This window comes from Rousettus aegyptiacus, unplaced genomic scaffold, assembly GCF_014176215.1.
Source record: "Rousettus aegyptiacus isolate mRouAeg1 unplaced genomic scaffold, mRouAeg1.p scaffold_m13_p_6, whole genome shotgun sequence".
NCBI lineage: Eukaryota > Metazoa > Chordata > Mammalia > Chiroptera > Pteropodidae > Rousettus > Rousettus aegyptiacus.
This window is the reverse complement of record NW_023416309.1, coordinates 30,185,121-30,199,152: the sequence shown is the minus strand read 5'-3', so window position 1 is coordinate 30,199,152 and position 14,032 is coordinate 30,185,121.

Genomic DNA, 14,032 nt, shown 5'->3' with positions numbered 1-14,032 from the left:
GTGATCTGGCTACCCCTTCAGTCAGTCAATGGATCTGGGATCTGAAAATTCATTCAGGTCTGTAACTTAGCAAAGGATCTTGACTTCTTACCAAGGCAACCATGCTCAGCTTCCTGCTCTTCTATCCTTGCTTTTTAATTTTTTTTTTCTGTTGTACTTGTTAAGTAGCGCCCTCATTGGCTGACTGTCTGCTTTGATTATAAGGATGCTATAAATATTCAAACAAATAGAATAGTCTATTAACATCTTCTATAACTTTGTGTGAGTAAAGCCCCTTCAGTTGCCTGTCTGACATTGCTAGTTATTAAGGTAATGTAGTTTCCTGGCTTCTGGCATTTAAGCACTGTTGCCTCTATTGCTTTGGGGCCCATCACCCTCATGTATTCTAACAAATGCAGCTCTGTGACCACCTCTCTTACTGTCAGCCATGGCCAGCAAAGGGGAGCCATGACTGAGCTAGAGCCCCTCTCATCAGTATATTCCTTATGACATGTGCTCTGGGCCCTTCATTGGTGGGAATTTGGACCCACAGTATCTCCATCCAGCATTTCACCTCTCTGAAACTTTTTATTTCTGCTACCATTTTTCAGGGAAAATTAAGCATTTCTGCTTTAATAAAAGTGGGCCATAGTTTTCTCCAGACATTTAAGAGTCACCTGTTATATACAATGGAATATTACTCAGCTATAAAATTGAAGGAAATCCTGCCACATGCAACAACATGGATGGACTGTGAGGGCATTAGGCCAAGTGAAATAAGTCAGACAGAGAAAGACAAATAATGTATGATATCATTTACACATGGAATCTAAAAAAAGAAACAAACAAACCCATAGATACAGAGAAGAGCTTGGCGATTGCCAAGTTGGGGTTTAGGGGTGGGAGAAATGGATGAGGATAATCAAAAGGTACAAACTTCTAATTACAAATAAGTTCTGGGAATGTAATGTGCAGCGTGGTGATCATGGTTTACAATACTGTATCACATGCCTGAAAGTTGCTAAGAGATTAGATCTTAAAGGTGTTCATTGCATGAAAAAAATTATAATGATGTGAGGTGATAATGTTAACTAAATTTATGAAAATCATTTTTCGATATATACATATATCAAATCATTATGTCGTATACCTTAAACTAATGCAATATTATGTTAATAAATAAAAGTAATCTGTATTAGTCACCCCTGCTCCCCAAAAAGTCATGTCCTAATAATCCCTGGCACCTGTGAATGTGTTACCTTATATGGCAAAAGAGACTTTACAGATGTGATTAAATTAAGGAACTTAAATTAATTAAGGTTAAGAATGGAGAGATTATCCTTGATTATCCAGGGGTATGTCAATGTAACCACAAGGGTCTTTATTAGTGAAAGATGAGGCAGAATGGTCAGAGAGAGAGAGAGAGAGAGAGAGAGATTCGAACATGGAGATGGGGGCCACAAACCAGAGAATACAGTTGACCTCTAGAGGCTGAAGAAGACAAGGAAATAGATTTCCCTCTAGTCTCCAGAAAAAAATGAAACCTTGCAAACACCTTGATTTTACAAGGGAGATCCATTTTGGATTTCTCGTCTTCACAACTGTATGATACAAAATTTGTATTTTTTTAAGCCGCTAAAGTTTTTGTTATTTGGTACAGCAGCAACGGGGCACTAACATACCACCCTAACAGTGAGTTTTCCCCTTCTCTAAGGACCCTTCCAAGAGTGTTAAATCCCATGTCTTGAAAGTGCCTCACATCAGTGAATTTTTACTCACCAACCTTACACATTGGTCCTTTGATCAAGAACACTTACAATCAAACCCTGGGTTCTCCTTTGGCTCCTGCTTATACCTGCTAGATAATTCTTGCCATTTCTTTTGAGGGGTATAATCTCTTTTCTGTCTTTTTCCAAGCTAAGTTATGCTAGATTTAACCCTATCTATTGGCCTGACAGTCAAGAGAGGAGTGGGAGGATCGATCACCTTAGGGAAACATCTGTGGTCTTGTGGAGGAAAAGCTGCTGAAGAATCTTTCTAAACAGAGGAAATTCTCACTGAGGAGAGGTAGGCCATCTCTGCAAGCTCTTGGTGGTGGTAGTGGGGTGTCTGCAGAGCAAAAGTCCTTGGGCATCCATCCAGATGTTTCTATCCCATATTCTGGAGTTCCATGTTTTTCAACCAGAGCCCTAGCCTTAGCTTAACTGACCTACTTTGGCTGAATATTTAAATGTGAATACCTGTATGAATTTAAGGATAGCACTACCAGAGTCAGAAAAGTTATATACTGTTAATAGTAGACTCAATAAATGCTAGTGAAATAAAGAATAAACACCCTACAAAATTTCTAAGAGCAATAGGTAGACCCACAGAAAATATGAGAGCAGGTTTTTGAGCCACTAATCCTGTTTTATTTACTACTGAAATATCTCTGGAGTTCTGCAGCTCTGAGCATCAAGTTCTGAATGTGGTCCCCAGCTGTGTTTGCTTTTTCAATGCAGGAGATAAGCTCTCTGGTTCTCTCACTTAGCCTGTCCTAGTTTGTCCACCACCCTCAGGGTTTTATTATTCCTCAAGCATTAATACAACTTGGTAATGATTGATCAATTCTCTTGTCTTTGTAGGAGCTGTTTCCTGGTATTCTTCAAATATCTGATGTCAAGGGCATCTCCTTCATTGTACTGACCTGGGCATTTCCCCAGGTCAACACTAGCGAAATCTTCAGCAACTGGGATACCACCTGTGCCAGGGACTATCTGTGCCCTAAATTCTATTTGAGACGAAATCATTCTTGCCAGTTGGGTGGTGAGCCAGTCCTGAAACCTCACAATAATGCCTGTTTTCTTGGACCACTTTTAGTATCACCCATGTCATCCAAGAAGCAGATGCCAAGATGATATTAAACATGTAAGATACTTATTGAAGAAACTACTTGTCTATGATAGAGGAAGAGGGAACATGAATAGGTTGGAGAAACTTCAGACTGCAGTACACAGTCTATGAAAAAAGACAGAGAGGGGAGAATGATTAGATAGGGAGATCCTTGGACCATAGCCCAGTCCTGAGAAAGTCTTGGCCATGCTGATGGGGAGTCTCTGAGCAAAGGTTGCTTGATGGAGAAGTCCTGTGTTGGACAATAGTAGCCTAGTTCTAAAACCTCTGCTGTCCTCAGTCACCATCTGAGAGCAGCCTTGGGAAAGTGTGGCCTTGTCATGAACAACATGATAGATCCAACTATGCTTGCTGCAGTAGGTTCTCTTAAAGAAGGTCTGAGTGGCACCCTGCCATAGCAACCACCGTGGTTAATAACTGGAGCCAAGGTGCCAGGGTTTTAAACTTAGTTATGCAACTTATTTAGCTATATGATCACTGGCAAGATACTTAATTTCTCTAAGCCTTACTATCACATCTTAAATCAAGAGGTTCATAGTAACTATCTCATAGGCAAGTTGCTATGCTTAAATGAGTCAATACATGTTGAATGCATAGAACACAGGTTGGCAAACATAAAGGGCATAGTAATAGTAGCTAAACAAATGAACGAAACTCAATTGGTGGCTCTAGAACATGTTTCATCTTCTTTTTGAGTCTACCTAGTGCTCTTGAGAATATTGTAGGATGTACATTCTATTTTTTATTTATTTTCCAAATATTTATTAAGAGTCTCCTATCTTGGCATATAACTTTGCTGACTCTTATAGTTCTATCTTAGAATTTCTATAGCTCAGGAGCGTTTTGTGAATTCTTTGACAACCTCATAAACTTGAAATGTGTGGCTACCACAAGTATCATTTTCATTGGGCTATAAAAAATTTCAGCTTTATTTAAGTATAATTGACATATAAAATTATAATCTATTTAAAGTTAACATTGTGGTCAGGGTCACTTTCTAGTTCTCACCTAGATTCTTTCCTTCTATGTTCTTCATAAAGCAGAGAAAAATCTCACCTTGTCCACATCAACATCCCAAGTAGTTCTTTTAGGAGTTTGAAATTTAACGCTATTCCTACCTCCTGCTACCATCCAAAGCCAAATTAATCCATTTTATTTTATTTCATTCCTCAAATGTTCATTGAGCTCCTAGTTACTGGTGAGACAGCAAATGAAACATGGAGAATAAAAATATTGGTAAAATGTTGATCAAAACATTTAGAAGCTCACAGTCCCCAAGCCAACATAGGGACGGGGACTATTCAGAGTGCATGTGAAAAGCTCAGTTAGAGGTAGGAATAGCCATCAACCAAGCTAAGAGGAGATAGTGACAGCATTCCCAGGAGAATTCAAGGACATGATGGGGGCAGGGACAAATCTGAAATCATAGTTAGTGATTCTGCCTGACCGCAGTCAAGGCATCTCAATAACCGCTACAGAAATAAAAAATTTCACTTCATATATTTTTCCCAAATCCCTTTTGCAAATAGTGTCTTGGCAACAGTGATGCTGTGGCTTGCAAAGAGTATGCAAAGTGACTCTGATAAAAGTTTAGAGTCATATGTTTACATGTATGCAATATGATTTACCCATACAAGTAATACATGTTTTCCATGTGTGATGGTGATATCTATAAGTGGTTTCTTGAGCATAGTTTTGGCTCTAAATTATTAGCCAGAAAACTGCTGTCACTTATGCCAATGTGGAGAAGAGAATCCCTTGTTAGAATTAACAAGAAATGAATAAGAGCTGTCCTACATCCAAAGCTGGCATGGAGTGGCACTTGTGAAATTGACACTACAATGGAGTAATAGTAAACTCCCAGGAAAGCTCTGAGTTTTGTCCTAGAAATAAACATACTCTACTTTCCCCAACTGACTCAACACAGTGCAAGCCCACAATTAAACAACAAGGTAAAGGGACCTAGATGGACATTTCTTGTCATTGGAAATTTAAGATATACATTTCTTAGGTGAAAGTTGCAAATAAGGAGCAGCCTGAACAAAATTACTAGATCCACGTGGATTATTTTCATTCTTCGAGGTGACCGGGTTTTTCTTGATTTAAATTAGAGGCATTGAAAGATGAACTGAGGTCTATCAAATATTTTTAAGAGTTTATTTGAACAAAAATTGATTGAAATTGGGCAGCGCCAAACTGAAAGTCATCAGGAGTGCTCCACTCACAGAAACCAGGGCCAAGACTGATATAGAAAAAGTCTGAAAACAAAAAACAATTATTTAATTTGCTAGCACTAAAAGCTTAGTTGGATATTTATGATTGGTTGTCCTCAGGTTTAAATTTCAGAACCTTGAGGCATTTGCAGGCTTAGATTTTGGTTTGTTTATGTAGGCCACCATGCATTAGAGCTGCCTGAGTCTATTGGCCTTCTTGTTTAAATTAACAGAGGAAAATTTTACTTCCAAAGGTTTTCCTGTTGGTGGTTTTCAGTTTGAGAGACAGTCTTCAGGAAAGAAACACTTTTATATCAATTGTGGTCTGGTTCTTCTGTGGAACTTACCAGGTATGTGTCTTTGAACAGTTTTCTTTACTTTGATGAAGATCAGTTAATTATCTATAAATTGGAAATTGTATAGAGCAGTTGTAATATGTAAATAAAATAATTTCAGTAAAACCATTTAACAAATAATTTAAGTAAAGCAGATCCTCTGTAAATGCTGGTTTCATTCTGTTTAATAAACAAGCATGGCAAAATCTTGGATAACTGGAATCTAGCTTCCCTGAAACCTCAATTAACCACATCCTGCTCATTGCATTTCATAGCAGAAAAGCTGGTATATAGTGTAAATATTAGTTCATGAACTTGAAGCCCAATTTTATACGTTCTATGCTTATCTAACTGGAAAAAAAAAAGATGAAAACAGAAATTAGATTACCATGGAAGCATCAGCACTTAGAACCATCTGGCACAGAAAAGGTGCTCTATAAATATTTGTTGAATGACTAAGGACACAGAAATCCTCAAACAGCATTGTTAGGCGTTCAATGATATTGTATGTCAGCAAAGCAAACAGACTCATTTTACAGAGGTCTTCAGTGAAAAAAGTTGAAAGTAAAACAATTACTGGAAATTTCTGTGAGTTACTCTGAAATGCTTAATTTAATTCAATGATGTATCAGTATTCAACAATATATCAGTATTTTTTGTTCAAATACTAGGTGCAAAACAGAACAAGGGATATAGTCCCTTCTCTCAAGGATCTCAAATTCGAATGAGAGATGGAGCTACAGGAAGAATATTTGACATCTGAGGCATGATTGAGAGAAAGCAACGTGAATGAGGTGTGAACTAAAAATGCAATTGCAATTCAGTAGATGAAAGAATTCATTCTCAATGAGAATATCACAAAGTTCTTTGAAGTGGAGATTTTATTGCATTTGAGTTAAACCTGAAAGCAGGAATTAAATTCTAGCAAGTGGTAATGACTAAGGAGGAAAAGGAGACATGAAGGGAGGTGGATGTGGGAAGAAATTCGAGGCAGAATACAGGGCGTGCTTTGTATAAGAAGCAGAGAAAGCTTTTCCTGAGGGTTTTAAAAAGGTCCCAGAAAAGGTGCAGTGTGTAACAAAAGTAGATAGAGAAGACAGGTGATATCTTTTACTAAGGTTACTATGGACTTTAAATTTGAATCCCCTTCAAAGTCAGTTGGGAAATACAAATTAAGAATGGAATTCCTTATAAATTGTTTCTTGAACATGACTCTGCTATGAGACTAAACTGAAAGGGATTAGGTTCTATCAGGGCAAAATAGGCAAAAGGTATTAGAAATAGTTCTTTTCTGAGAACAGTGCTGCCATATTTGCAGTGTAAACCAAAGACTAACGATAGAAGAATTTCTAGCTAGATAGATGTCATCTGAGTATTTTATAGAGACTGTGCTCAAGGATTTAGAATGTGTCAAACCCAAACCATCCTTCAAGATTTGCTATTTAACTGCACAGAAAATGTTCGCTCTTATTATTTTTGGATGTTAAATCTTTCTAAATTAGAATATATATTTAACAATATATATATATTGTTAAACAAAGGACTCTAAGAACAATTTAATTGCTCCTAATGGCTCAGGGTTATCATTATGAACATGGATTATTATGTCCGATTGTATAGAGTGAAACCTCTGGAGCATAAAGTGAGCCAGAATTTTGCCCCTGTACTAATGGTACTACCCATACATTTAAATTTTGTTATTATTATTACCATTTCTTTTGTCTTCTTTCTGCTGCCAACTCTTGATATAAAGTAGTTAATAAACTCATTTCTAATCTTCCAATTGTCAGAACGAGGACCTTTCTCTAAAGTAAAGCAGAGTCTCTGTAATCAGAATTTGTATTTCAGAGGCCTTGGTGGAAGTAAAGAATATTTATATTATGGATAATTAATTATGAAAAAATGAACTGCTGGATCTTTTGCAGGACTTGGGTTCTAGCCCCAGCCCTCTCCTAAGTAGCTGGTTAATTTTTGACATCACTTAACCTTTCTCAGGCTAATTTCTACACTTAGAAAATAGAAAATTGGAAATGTTCTCTGAAGTCCCAGATTGATGGATAGAGTATGGATTCAGGATTCTGAACTTATTTATAATTTCTTACTCGCAAGCTAGGCCAGTTAGCTGGGTAAGTTAGGTAATCTCTATGCCTCTTTCTGTTGTCGTATCTATTTTGGTGGGTAATTACTATTGGTCTCGTAGTACCATGGAGTGTGGGTAGAATAAATGGGTCAAGTCCCTCTCACAGTGCCTGCAACCCAGTGGAGAATATTTGTTAGTTCCAATTCCCTTTCTTCAATTGAAATCTTTTCAGCAAGATGAAGTACCTGGCATCAGAATTCCCCAGGCTGTTTGAAAGGCTCTAAGTGTCATTAGCCAAATAGGCCACTGGATGTCACACTTGATCTAAGCTACCACAAACATTGTCCAGTGTACATGGCTCGGACAGTCTTGGGAGTGCATCTTAGTGATCTTTGAATCAGAGTTTGAATCAGAGTTTGAAAACTACAGGCCATGGCCAAATTCATTTTGCGCACGTTTTACTTTTTCTAGTTTTAATGAGCTTTGAATGCATTTAGGCATGGGTACACGATGTGATACTCTGTAGAGCCCTGCTTGGGCTCCTTGCTCATTTGGGTTCCCCACCTGGTTCCCGAAGGCACCTGATTTCGTTTATGGAGTCTGAGCACCCAGACAGCTTACACAGGTTGACCAAGGACATAGGTTAAGTTGGTAGTAAACCTGGGACTAGAACTCAGGTCACTTGCCTCTCACATTGGTCCTTGGCATTGACCCAGGCACTTCAAGATACATCAAGATTATGCAACTTTAGGAAATTTGTGCTATTCGGAAGCATGTGAGAAGGCTCATTATCTGACTCTCTCCTAAGCTCTGTCTCAGCAGAAGCCTCAGTATATTTTGACTTTCACATCAGCACTAGATGGGGTGTTTAATCTCATCAATGTTTCATCACATAAATTTGGTCGGGGGCATGGGACTATGGTTGGACATTGGAACATGTTTCCCAAGGCACTTAGCAGAGACACATTAGGCTAACAATAAAGTCCACAACCTCTAACAGGAAATCACTAAGACAGCCAAGGGTCATGATTTATTCCAGCTCTTATCAGAAAAAGCAAGCCAAGAGAGCTCACTCTGAGTACTAATAAGTTATAATGTAACCGTACACACAAACAGGAGTTTAAATTTTCATAGCTGCCAGATGGAGGATGTAGGCTATTATTGCTCACACTCTACCCACTGACTCTGGAAAGAACAGGTCAGAGAGGGTAATTATCTCTCAAATTTAGATTTTCCTGGTTGTGTTCTCATTAGAACAGCAGAAGGTTATTTTCTGGGATTATGTTGGCAGATTTGCAGGCCTTGTAGGACCTACCAAGATAAGAGTAAATCAAGTTTCTCTAGAAAACATTTTGCTGCCTAGGGCACTTGTTCTGAGATTCTGAATAGTTTGGACAGGTTGTGGTTCCTTCCCTGGGGACAGGAAAGGTGGAGGGCCAGCTATGCTTATTTCTTTATTTGATATGGATTTTGAAGGATCTTAAGGAAGTTCACTGGGAGTCCCTTTAAAGTGTAGTTTTTAATTTTCTTTAAAAATTTTAAATTATATTTGACTTTCAATATTACATTAGTTTCAGGTATATAACAGTGGTTAGACATTTATACAACTTGGGAAGTGATCTCCCCAATAAGTCTAGAACCCCCTGACACCATACTTACTTATTACGATATTATTTCCCTATGTTGTGCTTTACATGCCTGTGACTATTTTGTGACTGCCAGTGTGTAATTCTTAATCCCTTCACCTTTTCACCAACCCCGCTCCCACGTGGCAACTATCAAAATGTTTTCTATATCTATGAGTTTGTTTCTGTTTTGTTTGTTCATTTATTTATTTAGATTGCACATATAAATGAAATCATATGGTATTTATCTCTTTCTGACTTATTTTCACTTAGCATAATACCCTCTAGATCTATTCATGTTATAAATGGTAAGATTTCATTTTTTTAAAGTCTGTTTTGAAGAACCCTGATGTCAACAATTAAAAAAAAAAAAGTATAGCCTATTTGAAGTGGAGCAAATATTAAGAAGTATCAAGTCCAACCACTTTCACATCACAGAACCAGAAATGGGAGCACAGAGAGAAGACTTGCTAAGTTGCATAGCAATTTAGCTTTCTACGTTAAAATTTTTTTTTACCAATACGTTCTTGTACCCAGATCGCCAGAATTCTCATTCCTTGCTTTCTCTAATTACCCTGCTGATTTTACCATTTTAGATCCATTTTTTTTTATATCGAGGTCCTTTAGACATAGAACAAGCTACACACATAATAAAATTATGCAATTGATAAGTTTAGACAAATGTACACACTCACAAAATCATTATTGCAGTGAAGATGAGGAGCACATTCGTCACCTTCACAGATTTCCCACTGCTGCCTGTTAATCCTTCCCTCCTGCTTTTCCCCAGGCAACCACCTATCTACTTTCTCTCACTTTTGATGAGTTTGCATATTCTAGAATTTTACATAAATGGAATCTCACAGTATGTACTCTCTCATGTGGCTTTTCTACCTAACAAACCTTTTTTGAGATTCATCCGTGTCATAGCATATATCAATAGTTCATTCTGTTTATTGTTGAGCAACATTCCTTATATGAATGTACTACAAGTTGTTTATTCACTCGTTGATGAATGTTTGGGTTTTTTCCAGTTACTGGCTATTACGAATAAGGCTGCTATGAACATTCACGTAGACTTCTTTATCTGGAGATAAGCTTTTGTTTTTTTTCCGGTCAATACCTAGGAATGGAATTGGTAGATCATATGATAGGCATATGTTAAACTTTAAAAATAAACAGCTTTATTGAGCTTTATATATATATTTGGTATATGATACACTGCGTATTTAAATTATACAGTTTGATTCATTTTGACATGTTTATTCTCCTGTGAAAACATCACCACATTCAAGGCGGTGAACATATCCATCACCCAGAAAGGTTTCCTGGTGTTCCTTTGTCATCCATCTGTCCTTCTCAGCTCTAAACCCTGGCAACCACTCATCTACTTTGTGTTTCTATAGATTATTTTGTGTTTTCTAGAATTTAGACAATGAAATGATAAAGTATGCATTTTATGTTTGACTTCTTTCACTTAGAATAATTTTTAAAAATTCATCTATGGTGTAGTGTATTTATAGTTTATTCTTTTTTCTTGATGAGTAGTATTCTATTTTATATACATTTGTGGTTTATTATAGATAAAGTGATAGAAACAGTCATAGATAAGTTGTATATGGAAAAATGCTTTCATTTATGTTAAGTAAATCTATAGGAATGAAATGGTTGGATCATATAGTAAACGTACATTTAACTTTCTAAGACATTACAAAACTGTTTTCCAGAGTGATCGTAGCATTTCACATTCCCAATGGCAGTGTCTAAGGGTTTCAGTTTATTCACATCCATGCCAAAACTTGGTATGGTCTGTCAATTTTTTAATTTTAGCTATTCTAATACATGTATAGGGTAGCTTTTTATGGTTTTAATTTGCATTTCCCCAGTGATTAATAATGTTGAGCATCTTTTTACGTGCTTATTTGCCATCTTTATCAACTTTGGTGAAGTGTTCATTCAAATCTTTTGCCCATTTCTTATTGGCTTGTTTATTTTTTTATTGTTAAGAGTCGAGAGTTCTTGACATATTGTGGATATGTCTTTCATAAGATATATGGTTTGCAAAGATTTTCTTCCAGTCTGTACTTGTTTCATTCTCTTTTGAAGATAAGATTTTAAAATTTTGATGCAGTTCAATTTATCAATTTGTTCTTTTATAGATTATGCTTGTAGTATTTTATCTAAGAAATTACTGCCTATCTTAGGGTCACAAAATTTTCCCTTATATTTTTCTTCTAGAAGTTTAATTGTTTTAGGTTTTAAATTTTGTTCTGTGATCCATCTTGAGTTAGTTGTTATATAATGTGTGACATATGGATCAAAGTTTATTGTTTTGCATATAAATATCCAATTGTTCCAGCATCATTTGTTGAAAAGACTATCCTTTCTCCCCTAAATTGACTTCGAACTGCTGTCAAAACTCAGTTTTACATACAGGTGTGGGTCTATGTTTAGACTCTGTTTTTTTCCATTGACCTATTTTACTATCCTGACACCATTACCACAATGTCTTGATTACTTTAGCTTTATAATAAGTCTGGAAGTCAGGTAGAGCAAGACCTCAAACTTTGTTCTTTTCAAAGTTCTGTTAATGTAATATATATATGTATATTTCTGACTAAATTTTAGAATCATTTTGTAACATCTAAATAGAATTTCTAGGATTTTGGTTAGGATTCCATTGAAACTATAAATTTCAGGGAGGACTGAAATTTTAATAATTTCAAGTCTTCTAATCCACGAACATGGTATGTCTCTCTATTTAGTTTTGTTTAACTTTCTTTAATAACTTTCTCTAACTACTCTCAGAAATGTTTTTTAAATTTTTATTGTATAGACCTCTCATGTCTTTTATCAGTTTATCCCTAAGTATTTCATATTTTTTGGTGTATTGCCAATTGTATTTTTTTAATTTCAATTTTGGATTATTTGTTGTTACTATATAGAAATAAAATTGATCTTTGAATATTGATCTTATATCTTACAGCCCTGCTAAACTCATTTATTAGTTCTAATAGCTTTTCTTTTACAAAGTCCATCAGATTTTCTGTATAGACTCTTAGGTTGTCTGTGAATAAATGTGATGTTACCTCTTCTTTTTCAGTCTGCATTATTTTTATTTCTTCTTCTTGTCTTATTGCACTGACAAAAACTTCCAGCACACTACTAAATATATGTGATAGAACTGGACACCTAGGTCTTGTTGCTGATCTCAGGGAGAAAGCCTAGAGATTTTTACCATTAACATGTTTGCTTGTAGATTTTTTGTAGATGCCCTTTATCATCTTGAGAATTTCCCTTTACATCCTAGTGGGCTGAGAATTGTTACAGTTATAAGGTTTTCTTTTTAAGTTGATTTATCTGATTTTAGCATTGGGCTAAAGCTTGCCTCATAGAATAGAAAGAGAAATTTTCCTCCTTTTTATTTTTCTGAAATAGTTTATATATAATTGATGTTATTTCTTCCTTAGATGTCTGATAAAATTCATTAGTGAAGCCATCTAAATATGAATTTTTCTTTGTAGGGAAGGTTTATCTACGAGCTCACTTTATTTAATGGCTATTGGACTATTCAGTTTATCTATTTCTTCTTGATTAAGCTTTGGTAGTTTGTCTTTCAAAGAGTTTGCCCATTTCATCTAAACTACTGAATTTATTTTCATAAATTTGTTCAGAATATTCTCTTATTATCTTTTTAATATCTGTAGAATATATGGTATATTTGCGATTTGTTGCCTTTTCTCCCTTTTTCCTAATTAGTCGTCTAGAGGCTTACTAATATTATCAGTCTTATCAAAGAAATAGCTTTTGGTTTCATTGATTTACTTTATTGTTTTCCTATTTTTATTTCATTGCTTTTTATTCTCATCTTTTTTATTTCCTTTCTTCTGTTTGTTTTAGTTTGCCTTTTTTTTTCTATATTTTTAAAAGATGATTTGAGACTTTCTTTTTAAAGTTCTTTTAGTGCTATAAATTTCTCCTTAAGTATTTTCTGTGGTACCCCAGATATTTGATATGTTGCATTTTCCTTCAAAACATGTTATTATTTTTTCCTTTCACTCATTATTTTGGGAGGCATATTATTTAGTATTCAAATATTTGCGGATTTTCCAGATATCTTTTGTTATTGATTTTTCTATTTGATTCCATTATGGTCAGACAATGCTCCATGTGACTTGAATTCTTTTGTATTTATTGAGATTTGTTTTATAGCCCAGATTATGACCTCTCTTGGTAAATATTGTGTGTGCATGTGAAATAGTATGTATTCTACTGTGGTTGGGTGAAGTAGTCTATAAATGTTGACTTAGTCATATCAGTTGACAGCATTTTTTAAATCTTCCATATTTTCACAGATTTTCTTTTCTATAAATTATGGAGCAATATTTTAATCTTTAACAAGAGTTATGCATTTGTCAATTCCTTCTTTCCGTTTTATCCATTTGTGCTTCATGTATTTTGAAGTTCTATTATTAGGTATAAGTATATAAATATTAAGAATTTTTATGTTTTCTTCAAATTAACTTCTTTGTGATTGCGATGAAGACTTTTTTTTCTTCTCCCTGGCAATTATTTTTGTCATGCTTTTTGACTTTTTATGTGACTATATGTAACCTTCGATGAACCTAGAATTTATGTCCATTAATATACAGATTTAGGCATTTCCTCTCCCTAGCTCTCTTCTTTCTGGGACTTCTCTTATGTTCTGTCTCTAGGTATTCCTTTTCTTATTTCCTCTGGCTAAAAAGGTATGTTTTAGAGTTTTAGATTCCTATGTTCTCATGCAGTTCTACACTACTGGGTCTGTTCTCTGGGTAAAGTGACAAAAGAAAGTACGTAAAATGAGGATTCTCCCGATAATCTTCCTCTTCGGAGCACAGGGGCCTCTTCTGTGGTAACTTTGCCTGG